General features: G+C 44.4%; 1 pseudogene; it reads left to right on the top strand.

Moving 5' to 3' along the window:
- Window positions 1-347, top strand: part of LOC104662955 — a 151311-nt pseudogene extending 150964 nt beyond the window's left edge.
- The last annotated feature ends 17414 nt before the right edge of the window (window positions 348-17761 follow it).

The raw sequence follows: 17761 nt of genomic DNA, 5'->3' as shown, positions 1-17761 counted from the left end.
TAAAAAGGAGGTCATCCCACGAGTCTTATTCATGTTTCAACCATTAATTGAAGTAGGCAAGATTTGTGAGTTTCTCTGGGACTTGGTATTTATACCAGTAACATGAGAAAGCTGAACCAGACAGCCCCTAAGGATCTTACAAAGAGGGGATGGGGGATGCCAGTGGTCTCTAGTAGCTAGAGGTCTTCCAAACACTGAAATATCTTTCATGCTTGTCTTTCCTCAACCCCTGGGCTCTCATAATGAAGGATAATACATCCAATTTGCTGTCCATGTTTTGTTCTTGGCAGATCTGTAGTTCTGGATTCCCGCTTCGGCGTTCCAGGACTGTGACTGGGTCTGCATAAACCACAAGAACCCCAAGTACCTTTGTTGTACTTCTTTCCAAGTCAGCTTTGGGACACACCACCTGATGGTCTCAGAGAAAACTTAGTTCTCTGTGTGTTTCTATTTCAAAATGAAGGATATCTTCAGACAACAGAACAAATGTGCCAATATTTTATTTCCAAAAGCAGAGTACACAAACTCCCAGGAGCTGCCAGCCCTTCAGTCAATCCGCTTCTTAGAAAATGCTGTTACTGGCCGGGCGCGGTGGCTCAAGCCTGTAATCCCAGCACTTTGGGAGGCCGAGACGGGTGAATCATGAGGTCAGGAGATCGAGACCATCCTGGCTAACACGGTGAAACCCCGTCTCTACTAAAAAATACAAAAAACTAGCCGGGCGAGGTGGCGGGCTCCTGTAGTCCCAGCTACTCGGGAGGCTGACGCAGGAGAATGGCGTGAACCCGGGAGGCGGAGCTTGCAGTGAGCTGAGATCTGGCCACTGCACTCCAGCCTGGGTGACAGAGCAAGACTCCGTCTCAAAAAAAAAAAGAAAATGCTGTTACTGTGGCTGGGTGTGGTGGTTCATGCCTGTAATCCCAGCACTTTGGGAGACCAAGGTGGGTGGATCACCTGAGGTCAGGAGTTCAAAACCAGCCTGGCCAACATGGTGAAACCCTGTCTCTACTAAAAATACAAAAAAATTAGCCAGGTGTGGTGGTGCATACCTGTAATCTCAGCTACTTGGAAGGCTGAGGCAGAATTCCTTGAACCTGGGAGGCAGAGGTTGCAGTGAGCTGAGATCACACCGTTGCACTCCAGCCTGGGCAACAAGAGTGAAACTCTGTCTCAAAAAAAGAAAAAAAAAAAAGAAAAGAAAAGAAAAGAAAAATGCTGTTACTATTCAACACTCCTGGAGCCTTACCACCTTTCCAGCCACAGCAGTGACATGACACAGAACCTATAGCTAATTGAGCCATGCCAACTTTGTTGCCAACCCACAGTCAACAGTGTAAGGGGCCGCCTTTCAATCTGACCTTCTGTACATAAACTCCTAACTGTGGGTTCCAGCAGGAGAACTCAAGGTCATGTGCTATAGTTGTGCCATGATGCCTTTGTATGGCTTGTCTAAAATGCCATGGCATCTCTAAAATTCTTCGTTGAAAACTGCCTAAGGCTTAGGCTGGCCTGGTGGCCTATACCTGTATTCCTAGCTACCTGAGAGGCTGAAGTGGGAGGATTGCTTGGGTCCAGGAGGTGGAGGTTACAGTGAGCTATGATCATGCCACTGCACTCCAGCCTGGGCAACAGAGAGAGATTCTGTCTCAAAAAAAAAAAAAAGAAAAGTTAATTAAATTCAATTTTTTTTTTTTTTTTTTTTTTTTTTTTTTTTTTTTTTTGAGACAGAGTTTTGCTCTTGTTGCCCAGGCTGGAGTGCAGTGGTGCAATCTCGGCTCACTGCAACCTCAGCCTCCCGGGTTCAAGTGATTCTCTTGCCTTAGCCTCCTGAGTAGCTGGGATTACAGGCACCTGCCACCACACCCAGCTAATTTTTGTATTTTGAGTAGAGACAGGGTTTCCTCATATTGGTTAGGCTGGTCTCGAACTACTGACCTCAGGTGATCCACCTGCCTCGGCCTCCCAAAGTGCTGGGATTACAGGTGTGAGCCACCGCGTCCAGCCTAATTCAATTTTTTTGTAAAGAAAATTGCTTAAGATAAACATGACAACCTGGAGTCTGGCATAAGAGTCAGTGCTGTGTTGAAACATATACACTTGGGCCCAGACCAAGGACGGTCCCAGAGAATCCCTGAGAAGCAAACTACATGAAAACTAAAACTGATTTAATCCTAACTGGGTCTATGATACTTTCCTGCAAGGCAAGTGGCCCAGTTTCCCTAAGCCTCACTCTGGCCATCATTTGAGTGATAAACACAGCCCTGTGCTCTATGCAAAACCAACCCTGCTCTCTCCCCTGCTCCCTGCTTCGAGTTCCTGAATCAAACAAGTGCCCTCTAACTTTCTCTTTCACAATGAGAAAGTTCTCTATGGATGAAGTCCTTCTACATTTAGATGATAACTCTGGAATATAAAATTTATCCCCCTGTGGTAAACATGTCAATTCTGTATAATGTCTGTTATGCTGTAATTTCTTCCTTCTAAGGGTAGCTTATTAATTTGAATTAAACTGCTGGTTGCTGGCCAGCCGATATATTAATTGTCCTTGGTCAAATGCCAGTCCGTAGTTTCATTAGCTGTATCTGGATTTTGCGGGGAGGGAAAGGTCACATGATATTAAACAGGATGGTCAGTTCGTTGCTGCTGCTCCTGAAGGCAGCCAGTTCATGGAGCATCCAGCGGCACATCCCAAGGCTTTGTTTGAGCAAATGAGCTGAGTCCCTTGGAATGCAACTGCAACACTTTTGTATTTATTTGGTTGTTTGATTGTTGTCTCTCTGACTAGATAATCAAGTGCATGGGGGCACATTATAGGTGCACCATAGGTATTTTTCAAATTAGCAAATAAATGCATGAATAGAGTTGAAAGGCTATGGGGTCAAGAGAAGCTGGAGAAGTCAAGAGAGGACTTGAATGAATCAAAGGTTTGGCTAAAGTCAGGTTATGAGTAAGCCTAGTTATGAGTAAGCAGAACCTATGATGCAGAAAAGACACAGATGAGATGGTATGAACGCCAGTCTGTTGTGAGCACAGAAGTGTGGCAGACACAAAGGGAGTGTCTGAGTCATATAAGAGTAAAGATTCAAAAATCCCGTGGCCAAGGTCTTGGAACTGCCTTGAATCTATAGCCACCTTCTTAGTCCTTTCTTCCTGACCCTGATGGCTCAGGCTTTCCTGGGTTTCCATGAATATGTGCCTTTGCAATCAATCATTTATTACTAAAGGTAACTTGAATGAATTGCCATTTCCTGGGAGTCTCAGTTTTAGGCACCCCTAGGCACAGCACATGAGCCCTGAGGAATCCAATTATTATACGTTCCATGAAGCACATTATCCCTTTCTGTGGCTAGAATCGTGGCCAGCTCATGAGATGGCCCGACATGTTTGAATTCAGTGTGCAGACACAGCTTAGGCTCAACCTAGAACCCCTGCCACGCATACCTTATTTTATCACCACACATTTTAAGAAAATGCTCTTATTATTCTTAAGGAAGGGCAAATAGGTTTGATTGGCCAAATCTGTATTTTTAAATTGAATATAATAAATTTAAAAACATTATTTTTGAATAATACTTAAGAGGAGTTAGGAAGATAGATCATTTTTTATGAAATCATCATCCACACATATTGCTTGGTTATGAGTCATCTAGTCATACTGTCAATTACCCTCGTGGTCTTGAGCCCTTTTCAGTGCCTGTCTATGTTAGTTTTCTATTGCTGCTAAAACAAATTGTCACAAATTCAGTGGCCTAAATAAAACAAATATATTATCTTGGTGTTCAGTAGGTTAGAAGTCTGACACAAACCTCACTGGGCTAAGATCAAGATATTAGCAAGGTTTCATTCCTTTGCAGAAGCTCTAGAGAACCTGTTCCCTATAATTTTTTTTTTTTTTTTTTTGAGGTGAAGTCTCGCTCTTGTCATTCAGGCTGGAGTGTGATAGCACAATCTCGGCTCACTGCAACCTCTGCTTCCCAGGTTCAAGCGATTCTCCTGCCTTGGCCCCCCTGAGTAGCTGGGATTACAGGCACCTGCCATCATGCCTGGCTAATTTCTGTATTTTTTTTTTTAGTAGAGATGGGGTTTCACCATGTTAGCCAGGCTGGTCTAGAACTCCTGACCTCAGGTGATCCACCTGCCTTGGACCTCCAAAGTGCTGGAATTACAGGCATGAGCCATTGCGCCCTGCTGACTTTTATTTTTTGAAGAAATGGGGTTTCTCGCTGACACTCAGTCTGAAGTGCAGCGGGACAATCACAGCTCACTGCAAACTGGAACTCCTGAGCTCAAGTAACTCTCCCCCTCAGCCTCCCAAGTAGCTAGGGCTACAGGCACACCATGCTTATTTTTACAGAGACAGGGTCTTCCTATGTTGCCCAGGCTGGTCTTGAGCTCCTGGGTTCAAGCGATTCTCCTACCTGGGCCTCCCAAAGCACTGGGATTTCTGGCACAAACCACCGAACCCAGTCGGTTTCCAGCTTTTTCTAGCTCCTACAGGATACTTTCATTGTTTGGCTCATGGTTCCTTTCTGATTTCAAAGGAAGCAGCAGTGAGTCCTTTTCACATACACATCTCTTTGACCCTTCTCCAGTCGCATCTCTCTCTGACTGACCTCAGCTGGGAAAGGTTCAGTGCTTTTCAGGGCTCATTGGTTAGGTTGGGCCCACCCAGGAAACCCCATGTCAAGGTCCTTAACCCTAATCACATCTGCAAAGTCACATCTGCAAAGAGCCAAGTAAGGTAATGTATTCATGGCCGGGCGCTGTGGCTCACACCTGTAATCCCAGCACTTTGGGAGGCCGAGACGGGCGGATCACGAGGTCAGGAGATCGAGACCATCCTGGCTAACATGGTGAAACCCCATCTCTACTAAAAATACAAAAAAAAATTAGTCGGGAGAGGTGGCGGGCACCTGTAATCCCAGCTACTTGGGAGGCTGAGGCAGGAGAATGGCGTGAACCCAGGAGGCGGAGCTTGCAGTAAGCTGAGATCCAGCCACTGCACTCCAGCCTGGGCAACACAGTGAGACTCCGTCTCAAAAAAAAAAAAAAAAAAAAGGTAATATATTCACAGGTTCCAGAGATTAGATCATGGCCATTTTGAGGGAGCAATTACTCTTTCTACCATGCCGTAATTACAAATTTCTCTATGTTCTTATGAGAGCACCTAGGATCAAGATAGCAGCCAAGTATGTCCAAAAAGTCCAGGTAGGTTGCTAGATGGAGGGAACCTCACAATAAGAAATAAGATACAGCTGTTTCTGTCTTTTTTTTTTTTTTTCTGAGATGGAGTTTCACTCTGTCACCCAGACTGGAGTGCAGTGGTATGATTGTGGTTCACTGCAACCTCTGCCTCCCAGGTTCAAGCGATTTTCCTGCCTCAGACTCCCAAGTAGCTGGGACTACAAGTCCATGCCACCATTCCTGGCTAATTTTGTGTATTTTTAGTAGAGAAGTGGTTTTGCCAGGTTGGCCAGGCTGGTCTTCAACTCTGATCTCAGGTGATCTGCCCACCTCAGCCTCACTCCCAAAGTGCTGGGATTACAGGCGTGAGCCACTGCGCCCAACCAAGATACAGCTCTTTCAATCAAGGATCAGCAGAAAGAAAAGAGAAAGACCACTTACTGAGTGCTCTTAGCTTCAATGTGTCAGGAATGGTGAGATGTATCTCATTTAACCTTCATAACAACTCTTTGCAATAGATATTCTCTCCATTTTTCTAGTGAGGAGACCAAGACTCAGACTGGTTAAATAATTTGTACAAGTCGGGGCACAGTGGCTCGCGCCTGTAATCCCAGCACTTTGGGAGGCCAAAGCTGGTGGATTATCTGAGCCCAGAAGTTTGAGACCAGCCTGGGTAACATGGCAAAACCCCATCTTTTCCAAAAAATACAAAAAGTTAGTCTAGCATGGTGGTGTGCGCCTGTGGTCCCAGCTACTCAGGAGGCTGAGGTGGGAGGATGGCTTGAGCCAGGGAGTCCAAGGCTGCAGTGAGCTGAGATCACGCCACTGCTCTCCAGTCTGGGTGACAGAGGGAGACCCTGTCTCAAAAGTAAATAAAAAAATATACATTTGGCATTGCACATCTAAAAGGAAAACTTGACCCCAGGACAGAATGTTTCATCTATTTCCCTGTTTGGACTATAACCAAGAAGACTGCTAGATATGCTAAATAATGTTTTCAGAAAGTGACCATGGATAATCCTACTGTTTTGTTAACTGGGAAGGCTATGGATCTGAGGACTGCCCATGGGGGATTTACTGATCAGATCCATGCTCCAATCAAGACCTCTCCTTCTATCAACGACATCTGGGTAAACCTGGATCCAAGAAGCCTGTGAAGACTGTCCTGAAATATTTTTCCTGAGAACCTTGTAATGTCTCAGCCCCACTCCTATCCATCCAATCACTATTACCTGCAAGATTATAGAACGGGCTCACTACGGACACATTCTCACCAGGTGAGAGAGATAAATAGCTATTGAAGCTGAGAGAGGATATTGCTTCTGCACTGCGAGCTCTCCTCCTCTCCTGGCTCTGGGTACCTTTCTGCTGTCCCTCCAATTCTACCTCTTCTTCCACATTTTCTGTGACCCTCTCTCAAGCCAACTGTTTGACGGATCAATAGCTCTGCTCCCTGCAGACTGTTTGCATGTACTTTGGTCATACTATCTTGTTCTGCCCTCTGATATTTATTTACTCCTGCTTTCTGTTGATTAATTGGCCTTTGTCTTATTGCTGCTCAAACCCTTGCATTTCTTGTTGCGGCCTTGTGCTCTCAGACCCTCGGCCTGCTGCCACATTCAACATAACTACCATCTCTTTCTAGAATTCTAAATAGGCAGATCCAACGTATACTACTTGGAACTAGCTTCCCTTAGGGCCTACGACAATCCAAAGCCATTTATTGAGACCAGCAATATTCTAGGACTGTGACTTTCTTTTTATTATTTCAATTTCTTAATATTTATGCCTTTTATTGTGAAATGCAATTTTGGTGTTAAATTTATTTTCTTTTCTTTTTTCTTCTTCTTCTTCTTTTTTTTTTTTTTTTTTTGAGAAGAAGTTTCGCTCTTGTTGCCCAGGCTAGAGTGTACAATGGCACGATCTCGGCTCACCACAACCCCCACCTCTCTGGTTCAAGCAATTCTCCTGCCTCAGCCTCTCGAGTAGCTGGGATTATAGGCATGCACCACCATGCCCAGCTCATTTTGTATTTTTAGTAGAGACGGGGTTTCTCTATGTTGATCAGGCTGCTCTCAGACTCTTGACCTCAGGTGATCTACCCACCTCGGCCTCCCAAAGTGCTAGAATTACAGGCATGAGCCACCGTGCCCGGCCTAATTTGTATTCTTGAATTGCATTCTTCTGTTACGTCAGAATGTGCTTCTTTGCAGAGTTTGCTATTTATGCTTCTCTTGGCTGACACTCATAAAGAGGGATTCATTTGTGTACTTCTCAGCAAATGCATTCTTTTTTTTTTTTTTTTTTTTTTTTAGATCAGCTGGACTCCTTAACACCATTCAGTAACTGGGAAGGTAAATAATGACTGTTCTTATAACAAAGAGCCCAACAGTAACAGCCAGCATTTATTAAGTCGCTCATATGGGCCAGGTGTTATCTTCACTTAATATTACATGAGCCTCCCAACAACCCTTCAAGACTTGATCCCTATTTTACAGATGAGGAAACTAAGGCTTAGAAAGGTTAAGTAACTTGCACAAAGTCTCCTAGCTAATAGGTGATAGAAAAATGCAGGACTTCGACTCCATTTTGTTGGTTTCCAAAATGCAGACTTCCACCACCCTTTATTGCTGCTGTTGACTAAGATCTGTTTGCAACATTTTAGAAAGAGAATATCAAATACCCAGGTAAACAGCAAGAAAGAGCATAGAAACAAAGGAATTCTGATTATCCTCTCCTGATAGTATAAAATGAAAGAATGATGGCCAAGTAGGGTGGCATCCTAGAGCAACCAAGGTAGGGTGCCTGTTGTCCTTACTGTCCTAGAGGGGTGCCAAAGTATAGAACCAACATATGTGGAAAAACAACAGGATAAGAAACAAAGAATAAAGAAAACACTAAAGCCTGGAGGAATTCTCAACGTGGAAGACATACTAGGGACCTCTTTATAAGATTCCCCAGCTGGCTGGGCGCAATGGCTCACGCCTGTAATCCCAGCACTTTGGGAGGTCGAGGTGGGCGGATCACGAGGTCAGGTGATTGAGACCATCCTGGCTAACATGGTGAAACCCCGTCTCTACTACAAATACAAAATTAGCCGGGCATGGTGGTGCATGCCTGTAGCTCCAGCTACTCGGGAGGCTGAGGCAGAATCGCGTGAACCCTGGAGGAGGAGGTTGCAGTGAGCTGAGATCATGCCATTGCACTCCAGCCTTGGCAACAAGAGCACCACTCTGTCTCAAAAAAAAAAAAAAAAAGCCTGGCGGTGGCTCACGTCTGTAATCCCAGCACTTAGGGAGGCCGAGGCAGGCGGATCATGAGGTCAGGAGATCGAGACCATCCTGGTTAACATGGTGAAACCCCCCATCTCTACTAAAAATACAAAAAAACCCACAAAAAACAAAAAACGAAAAACAAAATTAGCTGTGCGTGGTGGCAGGGGCCTGTAGTCCCAGCTACTCGGAAGGCTGAGGCAGGAAAATGGCTTGAACCCAAGAGGCGGAGATTGCAGAGAGCCAAGATCGCACCACTGCACTCCAGCCTGGGTGTCAGAGCGAGACTCCGTCTCAAAAAAAAAAAAAAAAGGGGGCCGGGCGCGGTGGCCCAAGCCTGTAATCCCAGCACTTTGGGAGGCCGAGACGGGCAGATCACGAGGTCAGGAGATTGAGACCATCCTGCCTAACACGGTGAAACCCCGTCTCTACTAAAAAATACAAAAAACTAGCTGGGCGAGGTGGCGGGCGCCTGTAGTCCCAGCTACTCAGGAGGCTGAGGCAGGAGAATAGCGTAAACCTGGGAGGCGGAGCTTGCAGTGAGCTGAGATTGCGCCACTGCACTCCAGCCTGGGCGACAAAGCGAGACTCTGCCTCAAAAAAAAAAAAAAAAAAAAAAAAAAAAAAAAGAAGATTGGGTTTGCCAAGTACAATAACACAGTCCAAAAGGGACCAGACTAGAGCAGAGATGGAGTATCACAGAAGGTGTACAGGGGCTTCAGCAGCAAAGAAATGATCTTGAATTCTGAAGCAATAGGCTTGCTTGGTTCCAGCTGCTGCTACTGCTGCTGTTATTGTTGTTTTAAATCCAGGATCCCCACCCTAGTGGGGTGATGGTGACTGAAGGAGAGGAATATAGTTGACCTATAAGGCGTTGGGAGTCATGGGTTGGGGCTGGGATGTCGTTGGCTAAAGTATAAAATTCACCCCAATGGGAGATGCCCAAATCGTAGAAGCCAGAGAGCTGAAAAAATATTCAAGGAAACAAAATTCTAAAAGTTGGAAGGAGAGTCTGGAGGTAGAATGTGAATGGGGGATGTCACCGAAACAAACAGCCCAGAAAGGAGAGTAGTGGAAACAGTACAGAACTTTGGTCTATAGCAGCTCAGCACTTCTACACCTCTTGCCCGTTCCACAGAGGCTAAAAAAAGCCCTATAGAAAGCCTGTGATTGTTCATTCCCAGGCTCCATTTTCTTCCAAAACCACTCGCTCTGTCCTGATGGTCTCCATTTCCATCTTGTTGTCATGTACCTAGCTTCTGCTGTTCTGCCTAACCTCTTTCACGAAGTAGTTCTCTAAGATACTCTCCTTTTTCTTCTATTCCATCTTCAGACCTTGACAGTGTCCTTCAAATTTGCTGTGGCCCTGTGCTCTGCAGCCTGCAAGCTGTCTCATCCAGCCAATCTGGTTAACTCATCTTAGGACACCCTCCAAATCCTTCTCAGAACTAGACCCACAGTGATGTTCCTTCCAGCCCACCTGAGAACCAACAGTTGGAGAGCTGTATAATGTTGGCTATGAACCATACCACTGGTCATGTCCCAGCAAATATCATGATGTCCACTTGTACAGGTGACAGGTATCCATTATAGCAGAAGAATCACACATTGCTAGGTTTTCCCAAATGACAAATGGGAAACAAAAAAATTCATTTACTCAGTCACTAACCTTGGATATCCTTTATAGCTACATTTTCAGGAGAAAGCAAGGACATTTTTCTTTCTGTCATTCACTTTATTCATGTATATCCATATATAGAAAAGTACATAAATTGCAAGTATACAGCTGGATGAATTTTTGCAAAGTGAATGCACTGATCAGTACCCAGATCAAGAAACACAATATTACTAGCACCCAATCCTCTCATGCCCTCACCCGATTACTACTCCCCATATGATAATCACTATTCTGACTTGTGATAACATTGACTCATTTTGTTCATTTTAGATTTCATATAAATGGAATGTATATTATGCATTCTTTTCTGTGTGGCTTTTTTTGTTGAATATTGTGTTTGTAAGATTCATCCAGGTTATGTATAATATAGTTCATTCTTTTTTGTTACTATATAGTCTATTGTATGAATATGCTGTTTGTAATCCATTCTACTGTTGGACATTTGGAGATTCCAGTTTTTAGCTATTATGTATAGTCCTTCTATGAACATTCTTGTGCATGTCTTTTGATGAACATATGTGTGCATTTCTGTTGGGTACATATCTAGGGGTAGAACTGTTGAGTAAAAGTATATGCATATGTTCAGTTTTAGTAGATACTGCCAAACAGTGTTCCAAAGTTGTTGTAACCAAGGAGATTTTTTTATACTTCCAAATCTCCTGGAGTCAGAGGAAAGGGGTGTAGAGGTGGGCAGGTAGAAATTTTGCTGGTAGTGCCAGCAAGTACAGTTTAAAAGCAATTCTTGGCCAGGCCTGGTGGCTCACACCTATAATCTCAGCACTTTCCAAGACTGAAGTGGGTGGATCACCTGAGGTCAGGAGTTCGAGACTACCCTGACCAACATGGTGAAACCCTGTCTCTACTAAAAATACAAAATTAGCCAGGCATGGTGGCACATACTTGTAATCCCAGCTACTCGGGAGGCTGAGGCACGAGAATTGCTTAAACTTGGGAAGCGGAGGTTGCAATGAGCCGAGATCTCGCTATTGCACTCCAGCCTGGACAACAAGATCGAAATTCCATCTCAAAAAAAAAAAAAGGCAACTCTTCTTTCATCCCTGCCATTGTTTTTTCCAGATAGAATTTCTTTCCCAATGCATAGGGCTTGGACACTACATGCCACCCAGGTCCAGTTGGCTGGTGCGATTCTACAATACTGGAACTTAGTATGGAGAACGTCAGCTAGTCAATATGGGATACCAAGTCAGAGGAGCTAGTATAGCTGAAAACTGGGCAAGGATCAAAGTCCAAGAGGCCTGAAGGGAGGTCCAGCAGGTTATGCAGTGAGGGTGACAGGAGCAAAAGAGGGCGATGCATAGATCCAGCTGGACTGTAGAGTCACAAATCCAGGGAAAGGAGCAAAAAGAACAAGCGGGTGAAGAGTGAATGGAAACAGGTTTGTGGTTCATGACTGGCCTGCATGCACCATCCGGGAGTGGAATGGCAACGGTCAGCCAAGTTTAAAGAAATGAAAAAACAAAACAAAACAAAACAAAACAATCTCATCCCACTGAAAACCAAAGCTGAGTAAGTGTTGTCTGGAAACTTCTTTTGAGGATAATTGCAAACTTCTGGGAACTTGAGTGGAGAATGTGGGGGTGGAACAAATATAGTCTTTCGTCAGAGATGTAATGTTTGGGTAACACACGTTTCTCCAGGCCATCTAGTATGGCAGTACAATTGGATACTATGGACCATAGCAGCCCTCACAAGGAGGTCATTAACACCACAGGTACCTTCTGTATCTCTGAAGGATATACGGAGGTAGGGGAAGCTTCTTTTGCACTTCTCAGTGGCTACTTCCTGACTCATATCACCAGCCACTGCCGGCGTGCAGCCACTTCTCTGCTGAAGTAGAAAGACATACTTTCCCTCCACCTGTTCTACAATCAAGCCACAAAAAAGACTGACTTTGGGCCCTCTCTCCTTGGGTGCCTCTAATAGTACAGCACTTTATTTTATTTTTTTTTGAGGCGGAGTTTTGCTCTTGTTGCCCAGGCTGGACTGCAATGGCGTGATCTCAGCTCAGGACAACCTTTGCCTCCTGGGTTCAAGTGATTCTCCTGCCTCAGCCTCCCGAGTAGCTGGGATTTCAGGCATGTGCCACCATGCCTGGCTAATTTTTTTTTGTATTTTTAGTAGAGATGGGGTTTCTTGTTGTCAGGAAGACAACATGTTGTCTTCCTGTTGTCTTGAACTCATGTTGGTCAGGCTGGTCTTGAACTCCTGACTTCAGGTGATCCACCTGCCTCAGCCTCCCAAAGTGCTGGGATTACAGGCGTAAGCCACTGCGCCTGGCCCTATGGCATTTTCATTTGATGTGGTTTTTTACTTGAACATAAAAACAACTGAGGTAACAATGTGAACGAATTTACAATGTGCCATACTCCAAAGGCATCTCTTCTCATTTTTGCCAGGTAACTCCCCCCACTTGCCCCTGTAATTCCAAATACTTACTATGTAACCTTGAAAAAGTTACACAATCTCTCTCATATTTAATCTTCTCATGGATACTAGGGTAAGAAAAATATCTACCTTTTGGATTTATTGTGAGGATTAAATAAGACAATGTGTACAGGGTCTAGGAAAGGGGACACTTTCAGTTTCTTCCTTATCTTCCTCTTGTTCCCCCTCGCCTCCATGAGAGAAGGGGCTAATCTGGTTGGTCAGATTCTGAGACATTAACTGGGCTATATTTCCCAGTGTTCAGCATCATGCAGGATGTGCTTAGGTCTTGCACGTGGGTGTGGCTCCCTTTGGGGCTCTTCTTCCTTCTTCCCCATGAGACTGCAGTGACACTCCAACCTAGGCCTGTTCTCAGGCTTAGAGAGAGGGAACAGCTAGGTGGACAGTCATACTGTGAAGGTGCAGCCTGTTTCAGCGGGTGTCCTTTTTTTTTTTTTTTTTTCTTGAAATGGAGCCTCTGCCCAGGCTGAATTACAGTGTCGTGATCTTGGCTCACTGTAGCCTCCGCCTCCCAGGTTCAAGCAATTCTTGTGCCTCAGGCTCCCGAATAGTTGGGATTACAGGCTCCCGCCACCAAGCCCTGCTAATTTTTGTATTTTTAGTAGAGACGGGGTCTCGCCATATTAGCCAGGCTGGTCTTGAACTCCTGACCTCAGGTGATCTTCCCGCCTTGGCCTTCCAACGTGTTGGGATTACAGGCGTGAGCCACCATGCCTAGCCTGGTGTCCATTTTGATTAAGCAGGGTTCTGGCTGCCCTGGTGGTGGTGGTTTTTATTTACCTTTTCCACTGTCTCATGTGTGTAGATTTCTCCCTCTAGACTTTGGTGAGGGTGAAGGAGGAAGTAATAGCTGTAGTCTAAGGTAGGATTCTGATATGTTTGGGCCTCTTGACCTAATATAATCTAATAGGACTCCAAATCAACCATAACCTTTAACATTATTAACATTAGTAGTGTTTTTGTTATCTATTGCTGCTTAATAAAAACCACTCCAAAATTTAGTGGCTTAAAACAACAATCTTTTGTTTTGTTTTGTTTTGTTTTAGTTTCTCATGATTGTGTGGGTTGACTGGTGGGTGCTGTGCTGTTCAGTTCCGCTGGTCTCATTTGGGTATCTCACATAGCTGTAGTCAGATGGCGGTCAGGGCTGGCATCTTCAGGATGGCTTTGCTCACGTGTCTGACACTTTATCAGAGAAATCTGGAACGCCGGGCTCAGCTGGATGCTGTTAAGGCTAGACCTCCTCTCTCACAGTATACTCCCGGGGAATCTCCTTCTCCATGTCAATTTCTCAAATGGTAACTCAGGGCTCCTGAAAGTATAAAAGTGGAAGCTGCCAGGCCTTCTTAAGGCTTAAGGCTGGAAGAGGCAACGAGTCACTTCTGCTACATTCTGCCTCGCCCTTATTCAAGAGGAGGTGACTACTTAGGTTGTTAAGTGCTAGCAGGAGAGGTTGACCGGGGGCTGCAAGAAATAGTAGTATCTGGCTGGGCGCGGTGGCTCATGCCTATAATCCCAGCACTTTGGGAGGCCGAGGCGGGCGGATCACGAGATCACGAGATCAGGAGATCAAGACCATCCTGGCTAACACGATGAAACCCCATCTCTACTAAAAATACAAAAAAAATTAGCTGGGCGTGGTGGTGGGTGCCTGTAGTCCCAGCTACTCCGGAGGCTGAGGCAGGAGAACGATGTGAACCCAGTAGGCGGAGCTTGCAGTGAGCTGGGATCGCATCACTGCATTCCAGTCTGGGTGACAGAAAGAAACTCCGTCTCGGAAAAAAAAAAAAAAAAAAAAAAAGTAGTATCAGTTTTATCTGTAGTTCCTAGGTTTAGTAAACGTATGCCAGAAATTTCCTCTCTTACATCTTTGTGTACAGGGCTAGTCATATACCTTAACTGTAAATGTCACTGTCTTTGGTAAATGGTTTAATTTATAATCATGCAAATAAAACCTCTGTAGACCTATCTGCTCAAATTTGACTTCATATGGTTGTGGAGAGGATGAAATCAAATAATCTATTAGAAGACACCAAGAAACGAATTTAAAAAAATCATCTATGTAAATTGCTTAGCACTACGGGCCAGTAAATGTTCAATAATGGTATTTATTATTATTTTATTATTACCAGAGTCCCCGGGGTATGGTGTGCTGGCTATGGTAAAAATGTAATAAGATGTCTCTGAGAAGTCAAAGTTCCCTAGGGCACTTGATGATTAAAATAAGAAAGTAAGTGGAATTGTTTTGTTTTATTTTGTTTTTGAGATAGAGTCTCGCTCTGTTGCCCAGGCTGAAGTGCAGTGGTGCAGTCTTGGCTCATTGCAACCTCCACCTCCCAGGTTCAAGTGATTCTCCTGCTCCAGCCTCCAGAGTTGCTGGGATTACAGGTGCCCACCACCATGCCTGGCTAATTTTTTAATTTTTAGTAGAGACGGGGTTTCATCATGTTGGCCAGGCTGGTCTCAAACTCCTGACCTCAAGTGATCTGCCTGTCTCGGCCTCCCAAAGTGCTGGGGTTACAGGCATGAGCCACCGCGCCTGGCCTTTTTTTGGTTTGTTTGTTTGTTTTTGAGACAGAGTCTTGCTCTGTTGCCCAGACTGGAGTGCAGTGGCATGATCTCAGCTCACTGCAACCTCTGCCTCCCGGGTTCAAGTGATTCTCCTGCGTCAGGCTAAGGAATAGCTGGGATTATGGGCACACGCTACCACACCAGGCTACTTTTTGTATTTTTAGTAGAGATGGGATTTCACCATGTTGGCCAGGCTGGTCTCGAACTCCTGACCTCGTGATCCACCTGCCTCGGCCTCCCAAAGTACTAGGATTACAGGCGTAAGCCACCATGCCCAGCCAGCAGGTGGAATTGTTAACCTGAGATAGTGGAGACTGAACAGGTTATCAGCTGCCTACATATAAGATGAAAAGATAATCAATGAGTGCAGTACAGGAAGGGTCAAAACAAGAATAACAACAACAAGAAGAAATAGAAATAGTCGGCTGGGCGCAGTGGCTCACGCCTGTAATCCCAGCACTTTGGGAGGCCGAGGAGGGCGGATCACCTGAGGTCGGGAGTTCGAGACCAATCTGACCAACATGGAGAAACCCTGTCTCTACTAAAAATACAAAATTAGTCAGGCGTGGTGGCGCATGCCTGTAATCCCAGCTACTCGGGAGGCTGAGGCAGGAGACTGGCTTCAATCCGGAGGGTGGAGGTTACGATGAGCCGAGATCACACCATTGCACTCCAGCCTGGGCAACAAGAGCAAAACTCTGTCTAAAAACAAACAAACAAACAAAATCCTTGTCTAATTCTAGAACTGATACTTTGCATACACCATACTGCCTCTGTTTTCAACTCATAGATGGAAAGTGCAGTCCTTTATCTTTGGAATAATCTCATAGCGGGAACTATATAAAGGTTGAGTTTGTTCCTGTGAGAAGAATACATCTTTTTGTTAATTAAAATGTAACATTGATTTTGGTCATATACTTTTACTAATTTATTCCACATTGAAAGATAAAAGTTTTGAATGGATGCAGCCTGGGCTTTTTATGGAAAACAAAAGTTATTAAATATTTACATTGTTTTCATGCTTTAAAAAAAAAAAAAAATTCTTCTGGCCAGGGGGCTCATGCCTGTAATCCTAGCACTTTGGGAGGCCGAGGCGGGTGGATCACATGAGGTCAGGAGTTTGAGACCAGCCTGGCCATCATGGTGAAACTCTGTCTTTACTAAAAATACAAAACTTAGCCAGGTGTGGTGGCACGTGCCTGTAGTCTCAGCTACTCGGGAAGCTAAGGGAGGAGAATTGCTTGAGCCCGGGAGGCAGAGGTTGCAGTGAGCCAAGATCATGCCATAGAACTCTAGCCTGGGTGACAAAGCAAGACTCTGTCTCAAAAAAATAAAAATTAAAAAGACATATTCTAAAATCAAGCATGTGGAATATTACACATACCTATCCCAGAAAAAAAATACAGATAATTTTATTAATAGCGAGTAGAAGAATGCCAAAACTAATATCACACACTGCTTTTCTCCATTAATGCTGTATTTTCAGCCTTTGGACCAGTCTTTGTTCTTGAGAGATTCGTGACTTGCTTATTTTTTGCAACAGGAAAGTCATACATTTTTCAAATGATAGAAAGCCAGATGATTGGCTGAAATTGCACTGAAATTTAAAAAAACTGACCAGATACTGTGACGTTTTCAGTATGATGTACTTGATTTGGCTACCCAAGATGTATCTATTTTGTAAGTCGCTTTATTGAGGAAAAGAGTATCAGGAAAGGAACCTAGAAAGGTGAAAAACAAAAACTGCAAAGTAACCTAGAAGGACTTTTATATCATAGTATTCCCCTTCCACATTGTATCAGGGCTGATTTGTATGACAAATAGATTACTGCAGAAGTGACAGTGTGGGACTTCTGAGGTTAAATAATAAAGCCAACTGTAACTTCCGCCTTGGCATCTTGGATCCCCTCCTCTGGAGAAAGCCAGTTTCCATGCACACAAGTACCCCTGGAGATAGACCCACGTGAAAAGAAAATGAAGCCTCCTGCCAATAGCCAGCACCAACTTGCCATTTGTACGAGCAAGCCCTCTTGGAAGCAGATCTGCTACCCTGACTCAAGCCTTCAGATGACTGCAATTACAGCCAACATCTGAATGAATCAGATGAGAAATTCTAACTTAGAACTGTCCAGCCACAGAAACTATGAGATAGACATGTTTATCGTTGTGACCTGGTACATTGGCTCACACCTGTAATCCCAGCACTTTGGGAGGCCGAGACGGGCAGATGACTTGAGGCCAGGAGTTCAAGACCAGCCTGGCCAACATGGCAAAACCCCATCTCTAATAAAAATAATAAAAAAAAAAATAGCTGGGTGTGGTGGTGCATGCCTGTAGTTCCAGCTAGGGAGGCTGAGGCATGAAAATTGCTTGAACCTGGGAGATGGAAGTTGCAGTGAGCTGAGATAGTGCCACTGTACTCTATCCTGGGCGACAGAGTAAGACTCTGTCTAAAAAAAAAATTAAAAAATTTTAAAATTAAAAAATAAAGTTTTTTGTTCTTTGAGCCACAAATCTTTGATATAATTTGTTTTACAGCAATAAATAAGTCATATATGTGCTGCCATGTAAATGTTAGTTTTCAGAAAGG

Source organism: Rhinopithecus roxellana, chromosome 19 (assembly GCF_007565055.1).
Source record: "Rhinopithecus roxellana isolate Shanxi Qingling chromosome 19, ASM756505v1, whole genome shotgun sequence".
Classification (NCBI taxonomy): Eukaryota; Metazoa; Chordata; class Mammalia; order Primates; family Cercopithecidae; genus Rhinopithecus; species Rhinopithecus roxellana.
This window is presented reverse-complemented; position numbering and strand designations above follow the sequence as displayed.